General features: G+C 41.5%; 1 pseudogene; it reads left to right on the top strand.

Annotated features, from left to right (window-relative positions):
* Positions 1 to 11,299: 11,299 nt before the first annotated feature.
* Positions 11,300 to 11,417, top strand: LOC124617023 (annotated as a pseudogene).
* Positions 11,418 to 18,134: the final 6,717 nt, after the last annotated feature.

Raw genomic sequence — 18,134 nt, forward strand, 5'->3', positions numbered from 1 at the left:
AGTTTAGGATTTACTATTAAAGTGAAATTAACAAGTTTTGTAACAAAGACCTGAATGCTAAAATCTGAACACTTCGATCGATCTTAACGATCGACATTTCATATAAAAGCTCGTCATTAAAATGACATATGTTGTAAATATCAACTATGTAACTTTATTTGTTTAAAAGATATAGTAAATTTAAATTATCAATATTCTCAGTTAAACATCAGATCATCATTTCCTCCACACAAAACACATTGATCGATGACAGCATGACACCTTATTGAATCATTAGGTAATAGAATATTTGTTGTAAAAGTTTAGTGCATAATAGTTACTTTTGTTCTTTATTTATTCATCAGGCTTCAGGAAAGGGAACTGCACTAGTCAGTTGAGCGACGATGTTTGGCACACGGGCGATGCGGCCGGAGACTGGCAGAGGGACAGTGGTGGTGGAGACGCGAAAGCGGACAGTTTGGCTGGAGACACCAAAGTGGACAGTTCTGGTCTAGACACAAAATGGTACAGTTCGCATTGAGGCGCGAAAGCGGACAGTCAGTCTATAGGTAGCTAGGAAGTGAAACGACTTAGAAAATTTCACGTTGTGTGGTATCGCGGGACTTAGTCTCTGAGCAGTTAATGAGGTGGAGTATTGGATTTGTATTTCGCGATGAGATTTGAATGATCGAACTGTGTCAAATGGATATGCACCCGAGGGTAACAGTAACTCTAAATACGACGACTTTCGCTATTAGTTTGCTTTCTGAATGAACATTATTCTACCCAAATCGCAAATGTGTGGCCTTCATCATTTATGGATCGTTATTTTAGTTCCCGATTTTATTATTACTGTTGTTATATGTTATATTATCTTTTTATGTTTCATCAATTTCGCAAACTTGCCATCGGCCAGACAATTTAACCAAAGGGTCACAAGTGTCTAATTTAGGGTGTGTAACGCGACACGTGTGGCTCAATCCCTAGGCGAATTTGAGCCAAGACGTTCTGATGAAGAGGAACCGCACGTGAGCCCGAACATCTCTGGGATGTTAGGTCGCATGCACCAGGACGCTCAGGATATATCTCGCAAGTGAGGACTGACCATGCAAAACAAGCTGGATCCTTCTTATTTTCGACGTTAATGCATGCTTCTTGTCAGCTGTATTCTTAAGAAGCTTGATGTAACTTGACCCTCCGTTTACTGGGCCTTGGACATATATATGAATGCCAAAGTGTGGTAGTTGGCTAAGTGCTTTAGCTGACCCTCTAACTTCCATCTCCAGTCCCGTATAGCACTCAATGTGGACTCGTGAAACCAGGTGACTGAGAAGCTTCACGTTATCACGCCATTTTCCCCCAGAGGTAGTATCTTGTCTCTTCAATGCCAGAGGCCTGTTTGGGGGGGGGGAAGCGCAAATTTCGACACGTAGAAAAGAGCACTTCATTTAATGGCGGGTATCACTCTGACGTCCTTCACTAAAAGGACGGGAGGGGGAACTAATGCTAGCCATAGTTTTACTAGTACTATTACTATAACTTAAACTAGTTTATGACAATGCTGCTGCTGATGACTGTTGTGTGGAGGAGCTGGGACGTACATTATGGCTCAGGCAAGAATGTGGGAAGGAGGAGACTGGGCTTTGTCTCAGTGTGAGCAATGTGGCTGTGGATGCGGCTGCAGCTGCGGCTACAGAGGTGGTTGTGGCCACATCCCTGAACCAGTTGTCGGCGAAGGGTTGACCATGGATGCTAGAGTGGAGCTGGTGAGGGGGCAGAGGCAGCTGCTTGTGCTGTGGTGGCTTCCCTTGCAGCGCCAAGGTGCGCCTTATAAGGGGAGCATGAAGTACAAGACTGCGTTTTGTTGGTGGTTTCTTCACCGCCCCCAGTATCTACACCACTGCATGTTGCATGGGTGATAGTGCTGTAGAGAAAGAATAATAAACACAATTAAGTACCATGTTCCATACATCGATTGCTGCTCCAAGGAAAGGAAGAACACTGATTATTTGTAATCAGAGTGAGTATGAATTACCTATCTTGCCCTGGTTCTATGAGTATCCCTCAAGTCATCTGGAATCTCCTAATGGCGACGCAGCTCACTCTCCATCTCCTCCATCCACTCAGACATCTCCTCACGTGAACCACTGTGGATCAAACGACCGAGGTCTCTGAAATCGTCTACAACAGCAACATATTTATTTACTATAAAAGTAACCTATGCACACAAAAATAAGGAAAAAGCTAAGATGTGGTGGCATCACAACCTCTATCTCTCCCTGCCCCTGCTATTCAAAATCATCTGCAACAACAACAGCAACAACCAAGAATATGGAACATATTTCACGTATATAATGAAATTTTGGCTAACAGCAACGGATATGCACACTACTATGAAGAAGAAAATATGTAATATTTGCAACGCTGCTGTTACTGATGCTGGCTTGCAGCAGCCAGTTCATCAATTGTCTGCTGGGAGTATACTGACACAATAAGTGAACATATATTCTATACTATGAAATGCTGAGAGAAAAAATTACAGTTATCGACTATGATTCTCGAAATCATGTACAACAGCAAAGGCTCACTGACCACTAAATAACAGCAGCATATTGCGTACGCTGTTGCTGCCGCTGCGATCTCTCCACCTCCAACTCACCTACCATTTGGTGGATGTATGCTGATATAACAAGGAAAAAAATTACCACCTAAATCTGAACACATGCTAAGACACTTCTTTTAACTTCGAAATCTGGACACACAAGGATTTGATATTACGAAACATTTTTTTACAAAAATATACACTACGAAATCCGGCATCATGCTATGAAATTAAATATGTGCTTCCTGCTAATTCCCATTCCCGCAAAAGTATTGGGTGTTTGCTGCTATTAGCACATCCGCTGCTGCTGCTTGAAAAATGCTTCATCTTGCAAGTAAACCAACGGTTAACGCACACAAGAGCAAGAAGAAGACAATCAAACTGATCCAGCCATGGACGATAGCAGTATTAGGATGGGTGTTGAGGGGATGTGGCTGACATATGTTCACTGATTCGTCATTAGCCAATAGGAACGCAGTATTCTCAGTAGGGATGAAAACCTCCATCTGCATGGACACATTGGATCATGCACGAACATGATGTAGGCACTTCAGGCGGCAAAGTACACTGCCGTGAACAAAGGGGATCACAGCTGCTAGTTGATCTGGTTAACAGACGGCTACAAACAATGAGCGCAGTGTTCTGGGATACCTTGGTCAACAGGTTGGGGCAGGTTGGTCAGATTTCCTCCAAGCAGTGGCATGGGTCAGCAAGCACTCAGTTGAGGCTTGCTAATAGCACGAGACAACTGGCAATGATGGTGTGCGGTATGATCACGGGAAAGTGATCAGCGTTTGGGAGTGCGGGAGACTGCGAGACGGATGGCACGCATGGCCCCTGGCGTTGTCTGCCCTGCGATCGATGCGAAGAAGCGATCGGAAAATTTTTAGCTGTGTTATTAATTGCAGTGGGTTATGTTAATGTCGATTTTGTGGCAGTATTCCTTGTACAATAGGAAGAAAGAAATCTATCTAATTTTACAATACCTGCATCTTCCAAAACAGCAGAGAGTGATGAGCTTAAAATTGAATCCCTGCAAACTGAATTTTGTAGATAAACAGTATGCCCTATGTAGTGTAGTTGAGTTTCCTGCCATAGTATGCTTCCAATCCAGCACAGTTTGCGTCTTTCTCTCACCAATTTTTTCTGAGAGGGGTGGGGAGGGAAGTGGGGGAGGGGAGAGGCTCTGGAGAATTTCCCAAACGGCTGACGTTAACTGATATATCGATTTAATTAATTAGTCAATTAATCTGATATCAAACGTGTGGTTGTATCAGCAAGGAGGAGGGGAGAGGGCTTGTGCCTTACCAAAGGGTGGAGGGGGAGGGGAAGGGGTTGGGGGTTTGTCAGAAGAATAGATTGTCCACTGGGGCTCATAAAAGAACACCAGAGGTCATAAATCAATTAACAGAAAGATAGGTTAAGGGGAAGAAGAAAAGGAGGGGTGGGGGAGGGTCCACATTCTTTAGTAAATTTCGCAACAGTGCAAAGTGGGGTATAAGAGACATTGCCCTTCTACTACCACCACAGAGACGTCACAACGTTCACCTCTATAGACGATCTACATTCACTCACAAAATAATTCAGATATATAATGAATATACTTTTTATATTGAAATGACAACAGATAAAATTTGTCACTGGTCTGAACTGCTCACAGACTTGTGGCACGAAATTTATCTCTAGTGACTGCTGACAATACTTACTTTTAACCAGTTAGCCTGCAGATACAAAACTCCACTGGCCTCCAGCAGGGCTCAACCTCTCATAGGAAGCAATTTGTGATAACATGACAATGCACTAAGAGACACAGGCTGTTTATAAGATTTCGTGTGTTGCAATTGTTATGGAGATATTATTTTCATTAGTATGTGCTAATGACTACCCTTACGACGATTTCTATCACATTTTACAAACTATCAGTAATGGAATTACAAGTTTTGGAGTTCATGGACCACCCACATGCCAATCATATTGAATGATCACTCTGCTAGAGCCATGTCAGCTAAATGAAAGATTTCACTGAACTATCGTACTGTGTGCAAAACGACAAATATCTGGATCCTTGGAGTAATACTTTCTGTAGAAGCCAGCTGTTTGCTAAAGTACATACGACGCTTTGATTGATAATGAAATAATCGGCACAGACAATGGAATGCAGGTAAAAGGACATACATTGAGTAATACTGAAATATTTAAGATATCCAGGTTAAAACACTTATTACATCACAAATATCTGACACAATAAGATTTTAATGTAAGACGTAATCTTCACACATGAAATGCATGTCGGTGGCATCCATTAGCAAATTATTCTGATGTTTATAAATTTTGAGACAAAAGTAGTTTTTAGTTTTATACGTCACTCCGAGTGTCTTCATCTTGGAAACTCAGTTCCTTCAAAGAATTAAAAATAGTGAAATCATATGAAAACAAGTGAGATATCGAGAGGAAAAATATTTAACTTTCTAATTTATTTATTTGTATTTGTGTCTGAACTTCGTCCAACAGTAAAACACCACTAATAATATTTCTGTGTCAACTCTCACACAGTTTTGGCGCTTTTTAATATGTTCCACACTATACTTTAACGAGCCATTGGATTTTGTTAAAGTCGGGGATTAAATTCTCTGCTTAAAATAGAGTGTATGTCTGTGTAACGAATTACTATATATTTTTTTAAATTTTCGACTGTAGTTTGTTTTTAAGAATTTTTTCAAACAACGACTTGTCTTTTACACCTTTCTGCCCAGAGCCATTGGACAATCAAATCATGTAATTTACGTACTGTTGAGAATTGTTTACAGTAAGAAGTTATTGTGACTTAATTATGTTTCATTTGAATTTACTGTATATATACAACCTTTTGAACCTCTAAAAGATTGAATCTTTTATGTATTTTGCAACCTGTTAAGTTGGTTAGAAGTGGTTGGTTTGGCGACACAACGATCGCCTCCCATAAGCACGCCATCATTTCCAAGTTATGGTGTACATCATTCAAGCCTGCAATTTATAATGCTGATGCAGTCTGACCATTATTACAGTTACTCTACAAGTCATTCCTCGCACTGAAATCTAACATGAACCACAGTTTTGTGTGACCAAGGTTTTCCACTCTCCATCAACGACTTCCATACCTGTTAATTCAGTTTCACAAAGCTAACAGGAATTTAAATATAAGAAAGTAATAGACAAAGCGGGAGACTTTTACTTTAACTCGTTAATTCTAAAGCCTACATTTTCATGATTTCATTGTTCCCCTGCTGTTGACAATGTGACGCGACTTTGTTTGGAAGTGTTTTACTTTTGGTTCTAAGACATTTAAAAATTCACACTGACACAAACAAGGAAGAGTTACAATATTTAGTAGTGTACCTATGATATTAATGGACAGCTTGTCTGCATACAAGAACAGGGGCAGGAGGGATGCTTTGTCAGCAGAAACCTAATACAGCTTCATGAGCAACACTTGGTTTCATCAACGCCCCCCCCCCCCCGCACACACACACACACACACACAACAGCCACTCAGAGACAGTGCTTAAACTAGCTTTTAAAACGAAACAGCCAATCAGTATGTATACAAACTTGTTCTCTATACCTCCCATTCTGCAATGAGTAAAGTTAAATATTTTCAATCTACTTGGTGCAAGAATCAGTGGATGCTAAAATTAAATACATCCCACACCTTAATTAGCTGTACTGTTTATCAAAATATGTGTGGTATTACTGATATAATTTACAGGTTAATCTGCAATTATCTATGAGTGAAGTACCATCTATGTACCACACTTAGTCATGGCATAATGACACCCCAAATCATATATTTCGGCTTTTAAATCGTTTGTATTGTTGGTCTATGGGTGGTACAAAGCACATATTAGCGAAAATAATAGGCTAAGCAGTAAAGGCAGTGATGAATGATAGTTTAAAACAAATAAATAGGCATTCAGAACACAAATAATATTCTAACACCAGAAGCTCTGTGTGCCATAACGCTGAGAGTGATGTCAGCTACTGGAAGAGTGCAGTTATTGTGTAACTTACTGGGTAAGACAAAGTAAACATAACCGTGGGCACAAATTAAGTATCAAAATAGTATTTACACATCTAAATTGTCTATATTACTGTTCTGTAACAGTGCAAAACATACTTTTAGTTGACTGTTCCTCTTACAGCTAAATAGCACTATGTTACTGTTGATACAATAACGAACTTTCACACGTGACCACGCACAGTTTTAGGGGGAAGAAGACAATGCATCATGACCAACACTAGAAAAATATAATTGTCATCACTGACTGGCTAACTTAGCATTGGAACTTCCTGGCAGATTAAAACTGTGTGCTGGACCGAAACTCGAACTGGGGACCTTTGCCTTTCGCAGGCAAGTGCACACTCCGCTGCAGAGTGAAAATCTCATTCCGGTAACATAGCATTGTTGATTACTTATTATCTTGGACCTACCTGTGTTATGATACATCGGGGTACAAAAACGACATTTACTGCTCGGAACTGTGGGGCCAAGGTTCTCTAAAAAGCTTACAGACTGTATCTCCACAATCAACAACTAAACAATACCAAAATCCATAGGATGTTTATCCAACGAAGTCACGTTTCCTGACACCTTTGCACAACAAAACAAACTAAAATAGTGCCTATTGACAAGATCTTTAATTGCTTTGTAGCACTTATATGCACATATTCGTAATACTCAAGTATAGCTTCGAAATGCACCAGATCTGATATGTTAGTTTAATAAACACTGCTCGGTCTGCTTATGCCAAAAACTATGATGAACAAGGTTCAACAGAGATCTCTGATCGTGAACAAAAATTCGATCTTTGCGCGACGATAAATAACACTCGAAACTATCTATATTATTTATTAAAATACGAAAAATTTTCTTCTATAACAGTACAAGAAACACATGAGTCACTTGTTGGTACTCCTGATCTAACTAGCAGATTAAAATATACTATTGGTTGTATGGTCTTCATGTCAAAAACCAAAGTAAAAAGAGAAGTTCCCTAGACCATGACAAAACTTCAAATTTACTACCATATCTTAAACTAACCAAAAATTGTCTGATTTATTGTTTCGTTAGTAGTACAAAACGCACATTGTACCACTGATGAAATTTACAGGTTAAAGTGCACATTTCAGTGATAGAACTTTGATCTTTGTACTACATCTTACAGAAATTAAATTTTCTGTGTTATTTATCAAAATACGTAAACATTTGTTCTATATCTTCTTCTTCGTTTTCTTGCGTTATGGCCTCTGCAGGACCACTATATAAACCCATGTGCGTTACTCATTTGCAACACGCTTCTAAGTTAAAGGTTAAAGCACATAAATCAGTAAGTAAAGCTCAGTCTTTGTGACACACTTTCAGAAACACACACTTTACAGAAAACTATCTGTGTTATTTAGACAAATACGTAATAAGTTTTTGTATCACAATAAACACATGTGTGGGCTGCTTATTGGTACTACTGATCTAACTTACGGGTTAGGGTACACTTGTTGAAGTCTGACTTTCTCTATCACCCAGCAGAGAGTACATGACACCGTGATGAAACAGTGAACAGAATGGTAGTTGTAACATGTGCATTTAATACACATTGGTTGACACAAGGCAAGTTGTTACACCATAATAACAAGTCCCTAAATTGTAAAAAAATTGCCCCGTACATCACCATGCATGTGACATGTGGTAGGTTGGTACTCTGTAACAACGAGCCCCTCAGTGAAATTGTAATGAAATGGCCCATATGTCGCCATGCACTTGATGTGGAGAAGGTCGTTACACTGTAACAACAAGTCCCTCAACAAAGGTGTAATGCATTGGCTCATTTTATATTCGCTTACATATAAGGGTAATTTTGGGCCGATGGGTTTACCTTATGAAAAAAGCAAAAGTGTTTTGGATAAAGGTGGGAACCCAATATAATATAGTTTTATAGAGATACAGACTAACAGGAGAGGTATCATGCTACAATGATTGATAAGCGTAATATAAACTTCTAACAAACTGCAACTCTTGTTTGTTACAAACTTTGATGCAGTACCATCTTCTTACTGTGGATTTTTTGTTGTTTTGTTTCTATTCTTATTGCAACATTGCCACTAACTTTTTAAAAAAAGGAGAAAATATTTAAATTGTGTAAATTATGTTCTGTGTTTTTCTACGTTAATTTCTTGTTTGTTGTACTAAGATGCAGACATACAAATAGGATATTTCGCATATGCTGTAGTGGTATGCATTTAAGAAGACGTGTGGTGGGACAATGTGCTGTAGGAAGTTGCAGTGCACAATATATCTGCACCAATATCGTCTTTCCACCTTATGTGACAGCAGAGTACACTTTTCGGTGTAGATTGAATATTTTGTATCGACATTCAAGTTGGTTTAGATATGAAGAGAATGTTTACCCATTGCGAAGTTTATAATGTGACATGTAAAGGAAACACAACAAGTATTATGTCATAAGCGGAAGTGATAAATGCCAGAAAACATACTTTTTTCGAGAAAGCATTAGCAGCAAAAAAACAGAGACCCAATGCCTCACACATCCCAACGTTGCCAGATACTAGGGAAGCTGATGGCTACAGTACATGGTGTAGGGCACAGACAGAACACACTGGGAACGACATAAATTATCACTCTGTGCCAAGGGCGTACCCAGGATCTGAACTGGGGGGGGGGGGGGGGGGGGCAGGTCATACTATTCTCAGGAAACAAGGACTCGAGACAACATAAAGCACTTCTTATTAAATAAAACAGTAAACCAGTAAAAAACTGCTTTTAATAAACATTTTAAATACAAGAATGCACTTGTACAATCCGAGAAAACATGCAGCATTTCTTACTAAATAAAACAGTAAATTAGTAAAAAACTGCGAATATCTTCTAGGGGGGGGGCAGCTGCCCCCCCCCCCCACCCCACCCCTGCCATTCGCTGGGTACGCCTATGCTCTGTGCAAAGCGCATCATGTATTCATGTTGCTATTTACACACCATTCTCAGACTAATGTGGAAAGTCACCTAAGAAACACACCTAAGTTGTTCTGCCTGAAGAAAGACAAACTTTTGTTCGATTGGACCCTCTCTTCCAGCTAGCGCACAACACAAAACGCAATACAAGCAAGTTGCACTGAATGTGCAATTGAAAGGGAGAAATTAAAAACGAAGGCAACTGATTTTGCGGTTCAGTTGCAGAAAATTGGACTGGATGTTTGCCCATAGTAAATAGAAGTTTCTGTATGACTGATTAGTAACGAACTTTTAACTATATCGACCTTCCTAGAACGGGTGCACAAAAAGCGAGCTTCGGGCTTGTAGGAGTGACGTCAGAGAATCGGGGGCAGTCGGAGAGCGGCCCGGGACGAGTGGCGAGGCGGCCTCGTGTCTGGTCAGGAGGGCTGCGCGTATCTGCGGTGTATCGGGGACCGCCCCATGCATCACGGCCGCAGCGCCCACACCACGCCACAGCACGCCAGAACAAACGCCTTCCGCTTCCGAGGGCGCCGCCACCAGCCGCCAGCCGCGCTGCGGTCGCCGCGGCAGCTATCTGCGCTTCCGCGCCCGGCCGATAGAGAGCTCTGAGGGCGGCTTCCGGCAGCCGCTCCCGGAAGGCCACCCCCGACCCCTCTGCTGCGCTGTGTGGGGTTTGACGCGCTGCCGCCCTCGTGTTCGGTTATTAGGCGGGCGCTCTTCTTGAGTTACTGCCTTTCCCTGTCGGCCGTATCACCTGCGCGGCTCACACAGCGTCAGGGGAAGGGGAACGCCCTGCGTAAAGCACAGGCGTCGCCGGACCCTAGGCGCCGGACGCCCACAAAGCACGTTGCATGCCTTTTTCGCCGCTCGCGTTTCGCTCTTATTTTCATCAAAGCATCAGAGGCCTAAAATAATTTTTAGCTGTGGATGAATTTTTGTTGCTTTGTATACAGGGTATATCAAAACACCTTGGGACAATCTATTGAGGCCCGTTTCGTTTCGCCAACAGGAAAAGATGTCACGCGAAATTTGTCCCAGATTAATTCCTGAATTAGTACTGAAATAATGTTGTTTAACGCTGCGTTACCTGTTTGCTTCGCAGGCTTATCAGAACTGTTTACAGTGCGTCCTACTCATAGCGTCTCATGGGAAATGTTCCAAATACACCCGTTTTAATTCTAGTCCGAAAAAAAAGAACTCAGTGTTCAGATAAAACAAACACAGATCACGTTATTATTTGATTTATTACTATAGCCCTGAGTTGGGCTTTGGCCTGAGTACACTATTTAGGTGTCAACACGTACATCGTTCAGCCGTTAACAGTTGCAAGGAATTGAATTTTGTAGCATAGAAATGAATATATTACATTGCAGTAATTAAACAATATTTTTCACTATCATAAAAAATGAAAAGATTCTTAATTTTGAAATACAGGAGTAATAATTAAGATTTTGTCTACAAAAAATGATTACAAACGGGCTTGTAAAGTCACTCTCCTTTGAGATTTATTACCACAAAATTTTTTTAAATATTTGTTTGATGTTATGTCCTAACTATATTACAATGTAATAGTGCTCTCATTAAGTGACCCTCCTTTCTGGCATTGGATTTCTGCAGCTCGGCGAATCTACTCCTCTGCTACCCAATGTCTCGCTGCTGAGTTCGTCATAGTCTACATCTCAGAATTGAAATAGACTGCTCGTAACAGACCGTTCGCCAACGGCCTTGCCGCAGTGGTAACACCGGTTCCCGTCAGATCACCGAAGTTAAGCGCTGTCGGGCTGGGCTAGCACTGGGATGGGTGACCATCCGGTCTGCCGAGCGCTGTTCTCAAGCCCTTGTGAGGCAAACTGAGGAGCTACTTGATTGAGAAGTAGCGGCTCCGGTCTCAGAAACTGACATACGGCCGGGAGAGCGGTGTGCTGACCACATGCCCCTCCATATTCGCATCCAGTGACGCCTGTAGGCTGAGGATGACACGGCGGCCGGTCGGTACCTTTGGGCCTCCGTGGCCTGTGCGGGAGGAGAGTCAATAGACCGTTCGGGAGTTGTCCCAGCAATGATACGATTCTACAATGGAGTCTGGTAAGCATTATCCGTCCTAGAATAACCTCATAAGGAGGAAAACGCTTTTGCGATGAGTAAAAATTCTTCCTGAAAAGTTCGGACCGTGCGCAGGCACCAGGGCTGCTGTCAAAGCCCGTCCGTCCAAACGTCTACTACGACGTGCAGCACGTCGGGATTCACATATGCTGTACCACTTAAAATAAAGTTACTACCTATTGATAATGAACATATTATTCAGAAACAACCACAATTATCGTTCGTATCGAACTTATAACAATTTTATCAAATCATGAAACTTGTAGAACTCCATATTGTACTAAATGGTTGACTTTCAACAATATTTTAACCTAGCTTCGGACAAATACTCAATAAATATCTACCCAATCAGAGAGCTAAGACCAGAGTCTCCAATTGCATTTCATTAACTGCTTATTAGCAAAGCTGAAAGAGAAGCGGTGCTCGCCACTGAGCGCATAGCTTCTTTCTCGCAGAAACAACTCAAGGATTGTCCGCTACGTAGAATTTTTTAGTTAAGATGGTTAATGCATCTTCCCTGTATTCCCGTGGTCAAATTTCTAAATTGCTAACTGCAGTAAATATTATGAAACATCGAAGAAGTAACTCGTAAACGCTTATGAAGAAAGGTACCCCAAACTATTTATGAGAGGAATATTGTTCTCTACGTCCCTGGAAGTTAGAACAAGCGAAGGTTAGGTGATTACTGTCCCAAACATCTAAATTGATAGAATCGCAAATGTATAAAATTTCTTAGTTTTAAGTGATACAAATGAGCAGGGAAGCTGCTGTGATTAAAACTCATCAGCGTAATCGTAGAGATATCTCTATGGTGTAAAGACATGTTATGAAACCAATGTAAGAGAGGTATGAGGGGTTGAACACAGCCATAATACTTTATTTACGTTTTTTTCCCACTTGATTTTTCAAAAATAATCGATTAATAGTAACTGTACAATTTTTCAACATGTAACAGACGTATTCACATCAAGTAGCACACACAGAAAATGCCTTCCTTATTCAGCACATTAAAAAAGTTTCAGCTTTTTTCACAGTATTTTTCACTTTTTCACAGTAATTAACATATCTTTATAGGCTAAAGCAACAGCATCAGCACTACCAGCAGTTTATAGCCGTCATCATCATCTTCTTCTTCAACATCTTCTTGTATTTATGTCGTGGTCATTATTTTTATCATGTTCCCAAAGGTTTCCGTATATTTTGCGTATGCTATGGTTTTCCGGCTTTCGTTTCCAATACATGATAAATGGTCACAGTAAGATGTTGCTTGGTGATATTTTATGTACGTTGCAGTATCCACAGGCACCCAGATTCCAACGTTGTTTGTTGTTCACGGGTGTCTTAGTCTTTCTGGTCGTTTCAGTTTATATACATTTGCAGGGATTTCCTGCAGTGACAGTCACTGACTGAGAAAATTGCACAGATCCAAACTACATCGTTCCAATAATGTATCAACATTTCCATATATAGACATAACACATTCGTCAGTCTGGTTGTGTATTTTGTGGAATTTTTCATTGGTAGGAAATTTGTCGTGGAAGATGGTGTGATTTGGATTTAATGTCCGACGTGTATGTTTATCGGGATGACGTTCATTTCAGTGGAGAATATTATTGTTCGATTCGTTTGTAGTGGGCTGTTGGTGTCAGGATATTGTAAACGTCTCTATTGGTAAGAAATTCTGGTTTATCCACTTTGCTATCATTTAACTAAACTCATGATTATACTGCCTGATGTGCTGATATACAATGTCTTCCTGTTTAGTAAGTTGTTAACAGTGGTTGTAGTGGATATAAAAGATAAAAGAGAGAAAGGGCGATTGTAATGATGACATGAACGACGAAAATCGGAGAAGCCTTTGTTGTAGGCCCATTTTTAACAAGGTGAAGTGTGATCATGCAAAGATGATTAATCAGTTTTGTGCCTCAGCATTAACTTTGCAATAAAATGACGCTCATAAATCGTCAACGGGTCTCGTTACCAAGCAACTGAATATAGACAGGTCTGTTTTCTGGAACGTGCTATGAACATTTAAGACTGCGACAATGGCGGCCGATCCATTGGATCACAAATCGGCCAACAACGAAAATTTGCTGGTAAACATCATTAGATAAGGGCAAAGAGTAAATTAAATAACAGACGAATTAAGTAAATATTCATATTAGTTTAATTCAGCTTATTTAAAATAACATCGTAAGACACCACATTTAATTCCAACTGTTCACTAAGACGGCTATTAGGTAAGAGAGTGCAACACAGTATTGAGACACTAGCAGTTGTTCCAAAAATCAGTTAGGAGCGAGGAAAAAATCATACGACATACCTCTGAGATCGGGAAGGTGTGACGATGATAATAAATCGTGGAATTAGAAATCCTAGCTCGGTCTATCGCTGGCGTGTTACTTTCTGGCGTGTGTTCGACTACTACATTTTTGATTGGGCCCTGCTTTGGCTTCCTTACCTCTTTCTTTAGGCTTTTAATTAAATGATCGCTGGTGTGTTACTTTCTGGCGTCTGTTCGACTACTACATTTTTCATTAGGCCCTGATTTTTCTTCCTTACCTCTTTCTTTATGTTTTTAATTAAAAGTGTTCTGGGCTTATGTCTCACGTTCACAGAATTAAGACCTTTTGCAAATGGTTGATACAGCGTGTCGAATTGTACTTTAAACACATTGCCACTCGATAAAAACCACAAAAAGACTCGTTGGATGTTGTGGGCCAGTGGGTCCAGCATAAGCCTTGTACCATAGTCTACTTAGTATTGATGAATCTGTCGCTTTCACTGTTTTAATTACGTCTACTTCGCTGTTAGAGTGAATTTTCAAAACGTGTCTTATTTAGTTTTTAAGTTTCAAATGGCTCTAAGCACTATGGGACGTAACATCTGAGGTCATCAGCCCCCTAGACTTAGAACTGCATAAACCTAACTAACCTAAGGACACGACACACATCCATGCCCGAGGCAGGATTCGAACCTGCGACCGTAGTAGCCGCGTGGTTCCGGTCTGAATTTTAGTTTTTATCTCCAGTTGTAGGTTATCATCTGAGCTGGAACTGCATTAAGACAGAGACCAAGTGATGTATGCGATGTGCCAGTTTTACACCGTCAATGTAGTGAGTACCGTTGGTAGCTTGTCCGATGTTTAAGAGAGCCGTGTAGTTTTGGCACCTCTCGCTGTTGTGGTATCTCTGAGAATATGCGCCGACTTCGTGTGGTGTTCAGGCGGTGAGACAGTTCCACAGATGTCGTCTGCATACGTCACGCAAGACACTTTGATGTCATGGACTTTAAGTAGTGTATATGTGATGCTATGTTAGCTACTAACCGTTCGACGTCGATAGCAGACATCACCACTGACAGAGGACACCCTTGTCTCACTGACTGACCATCTCAAAGTTTTCTTCAAAGTAGGTGAATAGTAAGCCACCCCTGAATTTACTTTCCGCAGCTGTGCTGATAACAGCTCAGCGTAAATGCTGGCGCTATAACACTTCGCCCAGGTTTGCCCAGTGCCGGTACATCCCAAGGCTTTTACCGAAAAGATATTCCATCCACAGTTTGACCCCTAGCGTTGGTATTTTGAACTCAGCATTGAGGAGTGTGATAGACCTCAACTGCCCCATCCTCTTGACGTGTTCCTCATTGGATGCTACAACTATAATTCTTTCTTTTGGTTCCTTGCGTATGTGGTCAACATGCCATATGTCATTTGCCAATTCCAGTAGTAATAATTTGTCAAAAATGTTGAAAAAAGTCAGCGGAAACCCCGTAGGAAGCCGTGCCTTGGAAGCTGATGTTTGGTTTCCTTGTCCACAATGAATTCTTGAAGAAAGATTATGCCTTCCAGTGTGAGGTTATTTCCTACCTTCAGTAAAATATCACGGAAGTAGATGTGTGCGTGAGGCATTATTTCGTGTAATGTAACAGTTGTCCGGATTCGTCATAGACTTTGTCGATCATTTGCAGAGGGACACAGTTTCATCTACGGTCGTGTCTTTCGGTTTGGATCTAATAATGATGTCTTCCGGGTGGTGTCGTCTAATATTCGTGATTTTGGCTTTGTATTTTTTGATTTTGCAGTAGATGTCAGCATTAAGGATGTTTACACTTTGATACAATTCTCGAAGACACTGATGATAAAATTACACTACCTGTTTTTGCCAGAATTATTTTTGTTTTGAGTAGTTGGTAATAGTAAATCACAATTGTAGTTTTGCGTAATAGAACTAGTGGTGGTATATCAGTCCTTGCGGTGAAGGATCTGTTGCCATTTCCGCGGTATGGTCTCATAAAGTTCTTGATCGTTGAGAAGATTTACATTTAGCTTCCAGTATCATCTGCCACGATATACCGTCTGACGGTGCAAATTAATGCAACATTAGTAGGCAGTAATCGGAAACATTAATAAGCCCAGTGTCTCAGTTTGTGATTTTGGTAATAAGCTCAGAAACAGTTTCAAAAGTTTATAAGGGTGATTGCAGGCAAATTCAAGTAACCTGCCAGAGACAGTGTCGCTAGACATGTTCTTCGTTTGATCTCCTCAAACCGAATAAACACAGCTTTTGCTCACCTACCTTAACTTCGTCATTCCGAGAAAGGCGCTTTTTAACTGGTAGTGAGCATTTCAAGAAGTGGTAACCCTGGGACCCACACATGTCTGTGCATTATTGCATTTTAGCGAATCGCTTCGATGGTTTTACTAACGTTTCACCAGCACGAGTGGCTGGTATTGTCAATGCTTCACCCTCCATTGCTGTTGGTGATCTGGAGAAGAGCTCGCGGCCGCAGACTATATGTACCTGGCGCGCCAACGTCCGAGGGCTTCTCCGCCGTGATTTTCGGTGCGGTTCTCCTCTTGCTACCTGCGACGGTCGTTCGCTGCAGCACGGGAAGCCAGGATCCGTTTACCTTAAGGCTTCCTTCTTTCTTATTGAAGTTATTCCCGTGTTTTTGTATTTCTATAGCCTCTCCGAAGAAGCGGGTGTGATGGTGCTTCTCTACAGCCAGAACTTACAGTGCGTGCTCTGCCATGGCCGATTTTTCCACCTGCCACAACTTGCAATGTCGCTAATGTTCTTTGATCCTGGTGTAGATTGAGCGTCCAGTCATTCCGACATAAATTTTTTAGCATGCGCATGGTATGCGGTATATTCCCTAGATTGCAAGAGGGCCCCTTTTCTCCTTTGCCGATAGAAGACACTGATTGATCTTCTTTGTCGGTTTGAAAATCGTCTTTACGCCTTGTTTGCGCACTATACGGCCTTTTCTGTCCGTCACTCTGGGAATGTGTGGCAGAAAGGCCGTATCCGACATTTCTTTTTCTGATTTGTCGCTTTGCCGAGTGTTTGGCTCTGTTACACTTCTAATGTAATTTGTGGAGTGCCCATTGCTCTTCAGAACACTATCCAGGTGTTGCATATCGCGTCTGAGGTGCTGCAGCTCACATATTGGTGATGATCGCGTTAAGAGCGTATTAATAATGCCTCTTTTATGGCTAGGGTGGTGCTTTGATAGATTGTGCAGGAATCGGTCCGTGTGTGTCGGTTTCGATACACGCTGTGTCCCGGGTTTTCACCATTCGTTGTGACCGGCACATTTAGGAATGGTAGTTTCTTGTCCTTTTCTACTTCCATGGTAAATTTTATGTCGGCATGAAAGCTGTTCAAGTGTCTTAGGCAGTCATCGACCTGTTCTTCACCATGGCTCCACACAACGAAAGTATCATCGATGTATCTGTACCACACGTTAGGTTTACTAGGCACTTTCGTAAACAAAGAAACAATATCAAAGCTGACAAGGATGTCGTTTGGTGCAAGTTTTCAATGAAATGTCCTGAGTCCTTTATGTATGTGTCAGTCTTCCCCAAGTGCGGCTAGAGCCGAGGGGAAAAGGGTTTTGCCAGTTTATAGGTCGGTGAGCCAGGACCGCTAGCAGTCGGTCTTAGTGGAACGTTGTTCTTTTGGCTCTTAGGTACATCTACATCTACATCTACATCCACACTCCGCAAGCCGCCTGACGGTGTGTGGCGGAGGGTACCTTGAGTACCTCTATCGGTTCTCCCTTCTATTCCATTCTCGTATTGTTCGTGGAAAGAAGGATTGTCGGTATGCCTCTGTGTGGGCTCTAATCTCTCTGATTTTATCCTCATGGTCTCTTCGCGAGATATACGTAGGAGGGAGCAATATACTGCTTGACTCTTCGGTGAAGGTATGTTCTCGAAACTTCGACAAAAGCCCGTACCGAGCTACTGAGCGTCTCTCCTGCAGAGTCTTCCACTGGAGTTTGTCTATCATCTCCGTAACGCTTTCGCGATTACTAAATGATCCTGTAACGAAGCGCGCTGCTCTCCGTTGGATCTTCTCTATATCTTCCATCAACCCCATCTGGTACGGATCCCACACTGCTGAGCAGTATTCAAGCAGTGGGCGAACAAGCGTACTGTAA

The sequence above is a fragment of the Schistocerca americana genome, chromosome 5 (assembly GCF_021461395.2).
Source record: "Schistocerca americana isolate TAMUIC-IGC-003095 chromosome 5, iqSchAmer2.1, whole genome shotgun sequence".
Classification (NCBI taxonomy): domain Eukaryota; kingdom Metazoa; phylum Arthropoda; class Insecta; order Orthoptera; family Acrididae; genus Schistocerca; species Schistocerca americana.